Source organism: Berghia stephanieae, chromosome 1 (genome assembly GCF_034508935.2).
Source record: "Berghia stephanieae isolate SIO BIC M18660-M18661 chromosome 1, UCSD_Bste_1.3, whole genome shotgun sequence".
Classification (NCBI taxonomy): domain Eukaryota; kingdom Metazoa; phylum Mollusca; class Gastropoda; order Nudibranchia; family Aeolidiidae; genus Berghia; species Berghia stephanieae.
Window position 1 is genome coordinate 83,467,213 of NC_088360.1, and position 12,500 is coordinate 83,479,712.

A 12,500-nucleotide genomic window follows, 5' to 3' on the forward strand; every position below is an offset into this window, starting at 1 on the left:
AAATCATGATTGATGAAATGTTCTGATTTTCACCCATTTAAATATCATAATGATGTATTCATATCGAAACCCCTCATCTCAAATACCGATAATATCATTATCTTGGTCAGTGCTTCATAAAAGGTAAAACGCCCCATTATCGGAAGGAAGTGGGCTGGGCACTCTCATCTCTAGATTACTCGGTATACGTCGATGTATCGATCTGATCAATCTGAATAAAAGATATCAGCTCCTTCAATCATGAAACCGATATTGCTGTATAGCAAAAAAAAAAAAAAACGCTTTTCTACTTTTTGGCCAGATTGCTTTTAGTTCGAATACCGATCGATTAAAATGATTCTCACTTGTTCAAATTATTGTAAACCCAAGGTTATTGTTTATTAAAGTTTCGGGTTTAAGAATTTTTGATGATTATGTATCCATTTTGATTAATCAATAGATATATGGAGAAAAAATTTCTAGCTAAAATGTACATATATTTGTTTTATCTGTGTATGGAGAACATTTCGAATGAGATGATCATTGACAGTGTCTTGGTCTTAGATATTTGCTGATTACAGATGTAACAGAGTAAATAGTCTTAAAATGAAAGAGATGTGGGTTTGTGTGATTATGGTAGCCGTGGAAATGACTATAATATTATAATACGACGCCAATGAAGACGACGTCGACGACGATAGTGATTCTAGTGGGATATGATGATGATGATGATGATGATGATGATGATGATGATGATGATGATGATGATGATGATGATGATGATGCGGATGATGATGATGAGGAGGAAGAAGAAGTGTATGTTAAAGAGGAGAAGGACGGGGTTGAGGAGAAAGAGAAGGAAAATAGTGAAGATGGCAGAGATGGTGGCTACAGGTGTAGTTGTATTGGTTTTGATTATTGGTGGTGATGGTGGTAGTGAGATTGTTTCCAAATTATTGCTAAGAAAGTAATATCCCGAAAAGAAAAGAAAACACAGGTCAGCGAGGCTTCACTGAGAATAAAACAGATTTCGTCTGTGATAGAGAATATAATTAAATTCCAAAGACTTCTCTTGCGTCTTCCTTTTAAAAAAAATTATTGCGGAAGGGGGGGGGGGGTTGCTTAGTTTTGGCTTTTGTATTTATTATCATTTACAATATTTTGGTGTGACTTCGTTTCTGGTTATCGTTAATTAGTTTGTTTGTGGTTTGTTTTGGGGCTTTGTTACTTTTTTGTTCTTATTGCTTTGTTTCTTTTGTTTTGTTTTGTTTTTGCTTTTTTTTTTTTTTTTTTTTTTTGGGGGGGGGGGGGTTGGATGTGCTTTTTCATTGCTTGTTTTCTGTTGTTTTTGTCGGGGGGGGGGGGGGGGTGTTGTTTGTCTTGTTTGTTTCCTTTTTTTCGCTTTTTTTTTTTGTTTTCGGGGGGGGGGGGGGGGGGTGGTGTTCGTTGTTTTTTCTTCGTTATTCGTTTGTTTGTTTGTTTTTATTTGTTTTGTTTTTTATACTTTTTTTTGGCTTGTGTGTTGGGCTGTTTTTTATTGGGGGAAGGGGGGAGGGGGGGGGGAGTGAGGAGAAGAGATTATAGTTTTCCTTTGTCTTCTTTTGTTTTGTTTTGTTTTGTTTTTTTGTTGTTTTTTTTTTCAGATTCATTTTTTTCATCACGTAGGGTAAATAATCTTACTTGTTTTTAGTATTGTTGAGATTTTGAATTATATTGTAAGCTAAAACCGTGAGGATTTAGATTAAAAACGGTAATGCGATCGGAAATGGTGGCGATAATGCTTGTTAGTGTCAAATTGAATCCACTTGTGTGATATCAGGCGGCATCAGGAGTATCAATTAAATGAGTTGCTGCTTCCCCGCGGGCCGACTAATCTTTTCCTTTATTTGTCTTCCCGATATAAAGTTTGAAAGAGAGTTCTTAGACGAGCTTTTCATCGCGTGTGAGACGATGACAGAAAACACGCATTCTTCATTTCATTCATCACCGAAGGTGTAATGAAGGAGAGAAGATTTTGCATTGTGTTTTTTTCTGTATTTTTTAAAATCGAAATTTAAAATATCTTTTAGATTGTTTTGTTTTCTCGAAGATATTCAAAAAATGTGACCCATTTTTTCGCGTTTAAAGTAAATAAAGCCATTTATTTGGTAAATATTTTCATTGTTTTAACCTTGTGCAATGTACCACGTGGGTGAGCAAGCGGATTGGAAAATTATGAAGATTATGAAGATGAAGATGAACTAATAGCAGATGTGAAGCAACTGCATTCAATCTGAGCCATTAGCCCACGGGAACCGGTTTCTGTGGTGTTGAACGGACAATGACAGATTGCTTTCCTTTGGACAAGGCTCGTCTACCGCAAAGCACTATTAGCCAGATCTTAAAGGCATCTGTAGCCAATCATCATCACTACTTGTTGAAAGAGGGGTATAAAAAAAACATTCTCGACTGTGACAGGGACCAATGCATACTGAAATAACCGTTCAATTGATTCAGCGTTATCAAAAATCAAGAGAGTATTCTCTTTTTCATTTTTCATACCCTTCTCCCCCTTAAAGAAAATATCACTTTTCGTTTCTTTATTTTATTAAATTTTTCGCTGTTTTCTTCTTTCACCAACCTATTTTGCCGTGCATTGTGTCAGTTTTCAATCTATGTTGCGCTATACCGTTCAATTCCAAAATCCAACCCCCCCCCCCCCCCCTCCTCGCGCGCACACACACACACACACACACACACACACACACACACACACACACACACTTAAAACAACTCTTAAAGCAAATACAACATTCTCTAATAATGTTAGTGTTAACTCGCGGAAACCAATCGTCTTCTTGTTAGATACGAATATAACTCATTCCTTGGTAATCATAATAAACGAAGCAAACTTTGAGCAAAATAAAAACTGACGGGCGATCCGCCTACTTTAGGAATTAGCGAGGCAATAAAACAATAAGAACAACACGGTTGGATGTGAGTCAATTTTAAAATGCTTGTGTGGTTTTATCAAATTATGAAGTAGGTCTGTAGTCTGTAGGTCTGTTCGTGAGGAGAAATAACAATGTCTTCATACTTTTACCAAGCTGTATATTTTTTTTAATCTCTCTCTCTCTCTCTCTCTCTCTCTCTCTCTCTCTCTCTCTCTCTCTCTCTCTCTCTCTCTCTCTCTCCCATAATACTCCCTTTACATTTGTTCAAATTTAATGTAGGGAAACCCAATTATTTTATCTTCATTGCCTTCCACCCCTTGTTGTTACTGACTTATATATATATATATATATATATATATATATATATATATATATATTATATATATATGTGTGTGTGTGTGTGTGTGTGTGTGGGTGGGTGGGTGTGGGTGTTTCGGCGTACTACTTGTCATCAGTGCAACTTGGCATATATTATGCTCTAAAAGTAAAGGGATGGTATAGTATATCTATTCTTTAGGAAAAAGATAGAGTTGGGTGTTAAAATTTTTCCACACCGCACGTGTTAAACGTTTGCCACCGAGCTCAGAATAACTAGCAAATTAAAACATTATTTAACTATTTTTTACAGATTGATATACGAGTTAATTGCAAACCTTTAAAAAAAAAAAAAACATATTAAGGATAAATCTATTGTTGACTGAAATGCTAAGGCAAAAAGATCGATCATATCAGATGTTGAGAATCACCATCAGGCAGCCCTCTTTCCAGATTCATTTACGTGCAACTACATACTTTATTACCCTTGATGTCTCAAAAAGTTCGCCTCGAAATATGTTCATTTCTACAATATTATAGTAGATGAGTGCCTGTTCGTAAAAGCCTTTATTTCCCCGCAAATATTGCCGATTCTCCACTAATATATATATATATATATATATATATATATATATATATATATATATATATATATATATATATATATATATAATCTCTCTCTCTCTCTATCTCTCTCTCTCTCTCTCTCTCTTCCTTTCTTTCTTTCTAATCTCTCAGTCTCTTGTTCTTTACGTACCACACTCACAAACACAAATTCGCACACACACACACACACACAAACACACACACACACATAATATACACACCAAATCCACAAACGTGTAATTTTCTCTACATGTATCTTTTTGTGATTTGTTTTGTTTTGTGACAATGTGGGTGGCGAGTGGGACGTTCCCTCATAATCTGCTCTTTAAAATCCTATGAGTCCTTCAAATGTTGGCATGTTCCATTCACAAATTGCAGGCGGTCGTTTGTAACGGGAAAAAGAAGCTGTATCCTTCCTGGACCAACATCTGGGCGGATACGATCGACATCAATGAGATAGTTGACGTTCACCAACATAAAATAAACTTAGACGTTTCATAACCTATACTTAAGGGTAGCTAAAATAGCTATAAACTATCTCAACATAGATTATTGCTGCTTACGAACACCTGGTTTACAAGAGTGGGTTTTTTAGACACCACGTCTTTATGTCTCCAGTTGCCTTTCGTCCAAAGAAGTGTAAAAACAATTTTGTTTTCGTATTCATTTTATATTTTATGTGTATGGCAGTCAAACAGAACTTTCTCCTTTCTTTTTAGTTTACTTCAAACAATGGGTGCGTCTTTGACAGCAAATAATAAGTAATCCTTCGAAATCATATGTTTTAATTGCCTCTACTTTGAGTTGTGTATCTTTAATTTTATATTCTTTCGATTCTGTTTGCAGAGGCAACCTCAAGTACCAACTCCATATTTTTTTCTTAAAGGCAAAAATTAATGACTTCTTTGTTTTTCTTTCATTTTCTATCTGATTTATGAATAAGTTGCTTTGTTTGCATTATACACAATATGTCATTTGGAATCTGGCAGAGATTCGCAATCATTTTTCACACAAATAAGAATATTTAATTGCTGTTTCATGACAAGGGTGACGGCTTTCTCTTCACTTCTAACCTTGAATGAAGAATTATACATTATTGACATTCCAATGGTACTGGTTTATTTATCCCAGATTTTTTCCATGACATTTTTTGGATTAAAAAGACATAATCAACTTTGTATTTTATCCTGAAGCTAGCGTACTACAGTTCATGAAACCCCTTCGCTGTAAAACCCTTGGGATATACCTTAAGATCTATAGCACAACGCGAATCATTTTCGCGGCTTCAGCGACAAGACCACGCGACCATTAGCTCAATATAGTTATGATATAAATAAGACATTGAACTGGTTTTAATATTTGATATTTGTCTAAGTTGACAAAACATGTTTTATTGTCATTTTGGCCAGAAAACGATCTACTCTCAAGTTGTCAATATTGTCTTCAATGAAGTCTCGGCTTTAGAGCTTTGGCAATTTTTGGCAAGTTTTGGGCTCGTTCTAATTCACCGATTTCTGAAGATAAAGTTTCCTGGACATTAGAAAAAATGCGTTTTGTTAAAGTAAGGACAGAATTGATGGTAAATGTAAAATAATACCTTAGAAAGTGAAAGTGTAGAGAAGGTTTTAAGATGATACGGTAATAATAGATAGGAAAAGAAAAGGGCTAATACCTTGAAGCATGATGAAATGAATGTGCAATGAAAATGGGTGAGGGAGGAAAATGGTGGTGAGGAGGAGGAGATTTTGTGAAGAAAGGGCGGGGGGGGGGGGGTTGGGGGGGGGGGGGGGGAGAAAAAGCAAAACCACATCATCAAGTTGAGAAAAAGATAGATGTTGTTTAGTTCAAGAGGAAGAATAAAAAAAGAAGCAGAAATAGAAATGGTAGAAGGAGGTGATGATGATGATGTAGAAGAAGAAGAAGAAGAAGAAGAAGAAGAAGAAGAAGAAGAAGAAGAAGAAGAAGAAGAAGAAGAAGAAGAAGAAGAAGAAGAAGAAGAAGCTGAAGAAAGAAGAAGAAGCTGAAGGAAGAAGAAGAAGAAGAGGAGGAGGAGGAGAAGGAGGAGGAGGAGAGGAGGAGACTATAATGCCAATGTAATATACCATATTTCCTTTTCTTGTTTACCTGAAGAAGGTATACGTATAAGGCGGAAACGTCGTTTACCTTGTTTTGTATCTATTATAAGAGTCATTTTACTCCCTTTATTTTACTATACATTTTATTGACTCATTTAGGCACATCTAGATTTTGGTATTATAAACTGAAACAAACGAAGCGCCATAATTTCTTTAAATTTACATTATACAAAGGCAAGGAAGAGAAAAATGATACATTGTTTTGCTTAAAATTTCGTCTCGTTTTCTTCCAGCTAAGATAAACAGAATTTTGACAACCAGGTGAATAGGGATGTTCCCTACCGAGAGTTCTCTTTGGTCTTGTGGTATGACACTACCATTCGGACTGGCATCTAATGCCCCATGTGATAAGAATGTCATGTTGGTTGTGCGCATGCGTCTCTCTTCCTCAGAGGACGAGATACGCATGCGCACAACCAACATGACGTTCTCTCTCTAATAACTTTTCCGCCGGTGCACAGACTATGGGTGACGTCCAATCAAGGGACCCTACTCTTCCGCTAATCTCATTCCCTATGGGAACGTCAAAACATAGACGATAATCCCAGCTGTTTTGTTTCTTTTCTTCTTCATCGGCTCAAAGTTTAACAAATCAATATCTTGATGAAAATAGACCAGGCGTGACTGGCAAATTAGAGAAACAGACAATGAGCGTCAATGAAACCGACTTCAAAAGCCCTTAACCGGAGTTGAAGCATCTCCATAATACTATGGATGATGCCTCGTCACGTGACTCATTCATGGCCACCTTATCAAGTTGTTTCCAAGAGTGTCGGCCCTCCTCTGTGTGCGTCAACAATAATTTGGGCTGATGATGTCACGTTGGTAGACAATATTATTCTATAAGTATGTTGCTAGTCACTTCTCCTTTAAGTTAGATTACATAAAAAATAGTCCTTCAGAGCCACAGGCGCTTGGAGACGGAGTTTATCCCGGTTTCTATAGCGTGAAACGAACAATAGCAATTGCTTGCTACCCTTTGGACAGGACGCTAATCTATTGCAAAGTACGTTTCATTCGCCTTATCTATCAGACCCAGCTACCCAATCACTTCTTGGTGGACTGGGGGAGGGGGGGGGGGGGGTCAGAAAAAGACCTCGACTGCACCAGGGATCGATCTAAGTCCTTTTGCTTATGAAGCGAGTGCTCTACTAACTGAACAGATTACATAAGACTGGGACGAACTGACGTTCCCATAACATTCGAGACAGCTAAAAAAATGCTATTTTGAAAAAGAAAACCCTGAATTGAATATCTAATGTCAAATGGTTCAAAATTTTAGAGCTTTGTACCAAAAAAGAGCATGATAAACTTTTCAAAGTGCCGAGAAAACGTAGACAAAGTACCAAACATTTTTTAAAGACAATTTTATGTCAAATCAAGGTAACTGATGAAAACGCTTGTAGTTGGATGATTAAAACGCTTTGCTCTACCTAAAGATAAAAATAAATATTGTAAGTTAAAATGACAAATTAAGGAGCAAGCACTGCTGTAAGATAAAGATCTGAAAAAGTGTGTCTGAAACAGTTCCAGACAAAGCTAAGAGAAAATATACAAGCAACAAAAAGAATCCCAAAAGGAGACCGGCTGATTTTTGGGGGGATGGTTTTTTTTCTTGTATTTTCCTCTTTGCTTGTCCGGCACGCTTGTTTCATAAACGCTTTTTCATATCTTAAAGTTAAAATGAGAGCAATGGGGAATAAGTTAACAAAATGGTATAAGAAGGTTGACGGCCGAGCAATTACCTTGTCACGGCCAATATGACAATCAAGCAAAGAGTGATAACCGAACCGAACACTTTGGGGATATTTTTTTTTCATATTCCACACTCCAATATTTATCAATTTGCCTATCCGGAAAATATTGACGAGTACTGTTGATGCTGATAATTTGTTCGGTCACATAATATCGGGGACAGCATGAAGAATGTCCTGAAAAATTGCTTGGGTTTTTTTTAAAATACGTATCTATCTATATGTTTTTTGTTTGTGATCTATCCAAGCAATAAAGGGTTGATAGTATAACAGTGCCTTTCTCGGAAATAAGACTATTTAAATCTTTGCCAGAAAACTCGTCCTTCAAACATCGATCGAATTAAAATGACCCTCGTCATGGCAAAAACTCTCAAACCTGAGGGAAGAAATGTCAAGGACAAATTATCGACTCTGCCCGGGTTCAATATTGTTCCCTTCGATTGTTAGGCGAGTGCGCCACCAACTGAGCTCTATTATAAAGTAGTGACACGTAATCTTTTTTTTTATTTTTTTTTTTTTTGTGAAAACCAGCCATTTTCTAGTAACTCAGACAGTCGTAATAACTCTAAAAGAGACGACTGATTTATCTGTCTATATTCATAACAGCCTACAGCATAGATCAAATACTACCTCGCGTGTTCTAAAGATTTAACGTATTTCATTTTGTAAACCACACGACAACAACTAAACGAACTGTCAGTTCACATTATTAATGGACTGACATGTTTACACTTTCATGTTGAAAAGCAGTATTCCAAATAACGAGAAATGCATAGAGAATACTGACCTTTTTTTACAAGAAGAAAATGACGTATGATGGATGAGAAAACTTCTAAAAAAATCTTTCTTTGCGATAGTATCAAATATCCGAATTAGTTCTTACAGATTAAATATTCTTGAAAAAAAATCCTCTAGTATGTATATGTCTCATTGAGCTACCATATGAATAGACTAATGATCAGTTGCAGGCTAGATCGCAAAAATAAGACCCAGCTACACAGTCTCTCCTGAATCGGCAACAGAGAGGTCAAATAAAATTATTGACATTTCGCGAATTATTTTAAGGATTCTTTATACTAGCCATAAGTTTTCACCACTATGCTCCATGAGAGTGAGAGGGGAGCTCCGATTTTAATGAACCATTAGAAGTTTTTTTTTCAAAATTATTTTCTGAAATTATAAATAAGAAAAAATAAATATGATCATTTATATAGTGTTTATCCACGGATTAGCCATGCTCAATGCGCATCACAATGTTTCATTCCCCCCCCCCCCCCCAACATCGTATTATTATAGAACCATATTCCCATTTCAAAGAGTACCAGTCGCCTAGCAGGTGTCCTTTTTGTACCAACACTCTCACAATATTTGTCTTTGCTTGTAGCCAGGTACTCATTCACACCGCTGAGTTGAGTTAGTTAATGTGTGTTAAGTGCTTTTACCCAAGGACACAACGCCGGAACGTTTATTTTCACCCATCCGGCACTGACCACGCTGACCTCCATCGCACTACTGAGCCACCAAGCCACTTTCTCAAACAGCTTTTCCTCTATGATTTGGCAGCTTCATGGTCAAGTCGTTGGATATTCCGTTTGTGACTTGAAAGTAAAGGCTTCGAATTCCACTGTGGAAACACCAAGTGGTGTCCTTGAACCGGTTTTATACTCACATTTTCCATTTTCTCACAACAATCAGCTGTAAAATTAGTACCTCTTCTGCCTTATTCTGAATAGAAAAAACAAGTTATTCACCTTCAGCTATCAAAAACTCTCAAACCTTGGACCTCCTTAGAAAACTCGTCCTTCAAAATCGATTGATTAAAAAAAAATCCCTCATCTTGTCGAAAACGACCAAAACCAGAGACTTTAGTTTTCTGGCCAAAATGTCTAAAACGTGTCTTTTCAGAGAATAGCACCATTGTTCTTATCAAAATGTAATCGTAATGACACCTTACAATTATCTACTCTTGATCTACGTGTTCCATGTCACTGTGTACTCCTGACCCCTTCTCGTAACCCTTACTGAGAACATTATTTAATTGGATATAAATTACTCTACATTAATGCTCACATTTTATAAGTGTAACTATAACGGGTCAGCGGACAGTTCAAGAGGCATTTTGACATCAGTATAGTTATTGAAATCGCTGGCATCATGGGTAAAGTAATTCATTGCTAATTGCATTGCTATTGAAACACAATAGCACAAAACTCCCTAACAAAGTATTAAGAAAAACTGCTGCTTGAACACTGCTTTACACTTTTTTTTAAAAGCACATTGCAATGCCAGAAAACTCGCCCTTCAAATGTTGATCCATTAAAATGATCCTCATCTTGTCCAAAACCTCTCAACCCTGGGATTTTTTCTGAAGTCCCTGGTTTGAGAGTCTTTGACAAGATGAGAGTTATTTCCATACGCGAAGGACAAGTTTTCTGGCCATTTTGTTATAATTGTGTGTTTTATTTTCTGAAGTCCCGGGTTTGAAAGTTTTTGACAAGATAAGAGTTATTTTAATGGATCGATACGTGAAGAACACGTTTTCTGGGCATTTTGTTATATAATTGTGTGTTTTATTTTCAAAGTACGTCAGAATAGAATCAAGTCACATGATCAAGCTTAGACTATTATTCCAATAAGCACCCAATTATTATGAGTGCATTTTCCCACCCAATTGATCTGCCTATTCACTTCACAGAGAATAATTAAGTTTCAGGTTTTTGTTTTTGATCATTATCTTAAAGCTTTCAGCAAAAGAAGGCTATTTCCTTTTCTTTTCAGTCAATGACGCCTAAAATTTTTGAAGGAAATTACCTAAACGAACTTAATTGGCCCCTGTGGCTTTCAAGAAAAATCTTGACGTTCTTGCCATTTTATTCCTGTCAGATTTTCTAACAAGAATAATGAGAACTGTTTAGGGATAATGGATTCAGATTTATTTTTTAAAACGATTTTTACCGCATATTTTAACACAATTTCCGACGTCTTTGGGTAATAAAAAAAATATGACATACCGTTTCAACAAAATACGTCGGTTGTCCGAATATAGTGTACAGCAGGGGCTAGAAAATAATCATTTTGGGAGAAAACTACCTGGTGTTATGTTTCATCCAGTAATAGAAAAAGACAGGATTTGAGTTTGTCGTACACAATAGGGAACAAAGCTGTCATGACTAAAACTGGTTCCAATATCATTGGAAATGTAAAAACCACTCTTCCGCAGGACTGGATACATACTTTGTGTAATTGATTTTCTGGTTTCAGAGTGGTGGCATTTCATTTTCTAGTCTGGTCATTCAGAAAGACCATCCATCCTCACTCTTTTAGTCCCGTAATCCCAATACTCTGCCTATAGATAGTATGCGCTGAGCTAAGAAGCTCACAACATTGCCATCCAGAAGTATAATGGACTAACACACAAAACCCTGTGCAACCATGATGGTTTATAGTCTGGTTAATACAGTTAAGTGAGAATTAGTCATAAACGTGGATGGCAAAAAACAATATCAAAGACCTGAGTGACGTCAACTTCATTCTATCTATACACCCTAAAATAGTTATGCCATATTGTGATTCAATATGAAACCTATTCATTACTAGTCCCCTAAAGGGATGGTTACATAATTGGAACCGGAAAAGTAGGAGGTGTGACGTCAAGACTTTTTCTGCCCTCCGAATGTTCTGATTGTCTTTATAAACGATGGATAAAGTGATTCGTTATCATTGTCTCGACTTTAAGAATATGTGACACTTTGTGGGTCATTTGCATTACCAAAATATAAAATAGGTGTTAAGTCGTTGTCTAGCAGTCCTTTTTCTTTCTTTGTACCTTTCCTTCTACTGAAATTATATAGAGGGAAGGAAATGGACGTCGCTCAGATTTTGTTCATGTTTTTAGACAGCCATTTTAGAGTTTAATAGATCTCACTAAATTATATCAATCAGACTATAAATGTTCAAAGGTACTCATAATGAAGGATTTTGTGAGTCTTTCTCCTAATTTCATAAATTGAATTAAATTATGAAAAAACGGTCAACGAACATGCCTTCAAAATTAATAAAATTCCAACGCATATGACTCAAAACCAAACTTAGAAGCCCTACAATTTAAACGCGTAGTTAGAATCGTGTGTTTACAAATAACATTCTTTTGAAATGAAGCTATGATGGAACACCCACGAGTTTAACCCTTTCTCGGCGAAGCTATGTGTCTTACAAATCATAAAGTCTCCCATTACAATTATGTACAGTTAATTGAACTACAACCACAGACATGAGCGGTGCACAGAGAAGCTAATCAGCGATGCGACTCGAACTTTAAAAAACATTATTATTGAAGAGGCAAGATCCAGTGAAAGGTTATCTAGATAAATTCGAAGCTCGCCTGGAAAGGGTTAAATTACCTTTTATTTTAAAAAAATCATTCATGAAAATAATTGGATTGAAATGTTTGTAAATATGTGTTATTTTGTGACATTTTTACTCTGTAAAAAGAAAAATGCCACCTGGTATCATATTCTGGTAGTTAATAATAATAATAATGAAAATAATAATAATAATAATAATAATAATAATAATAATAATAATAATAATAATAATAATAATAATAATAATAATAATAATAATGAATAATAATAATAATAATAATAATAATAATAATAATAATAATAATAATAATAATAATAATAATAATAATAATAATAATAATAATAATAATAATAATAATAATAATAATATATTATTATATATTATTATTATTATTATTATTATTATTATTATTA

At 35.5% G+C, this 12,500-nt stretch overlaps 1 protein-coding gene across 1 annotated transcript in view; it reads left to right on the plus strand.

Moving 5' to 3' along the window:
* Positions 1 to 12,500, plus strand: part of LOC144959335 (uncharacterized) — an 86,093-nt gene that overhangs the window by 66,836 nt on the left and 6,757 nt on the right. The window lies entirely within an intron of this gene.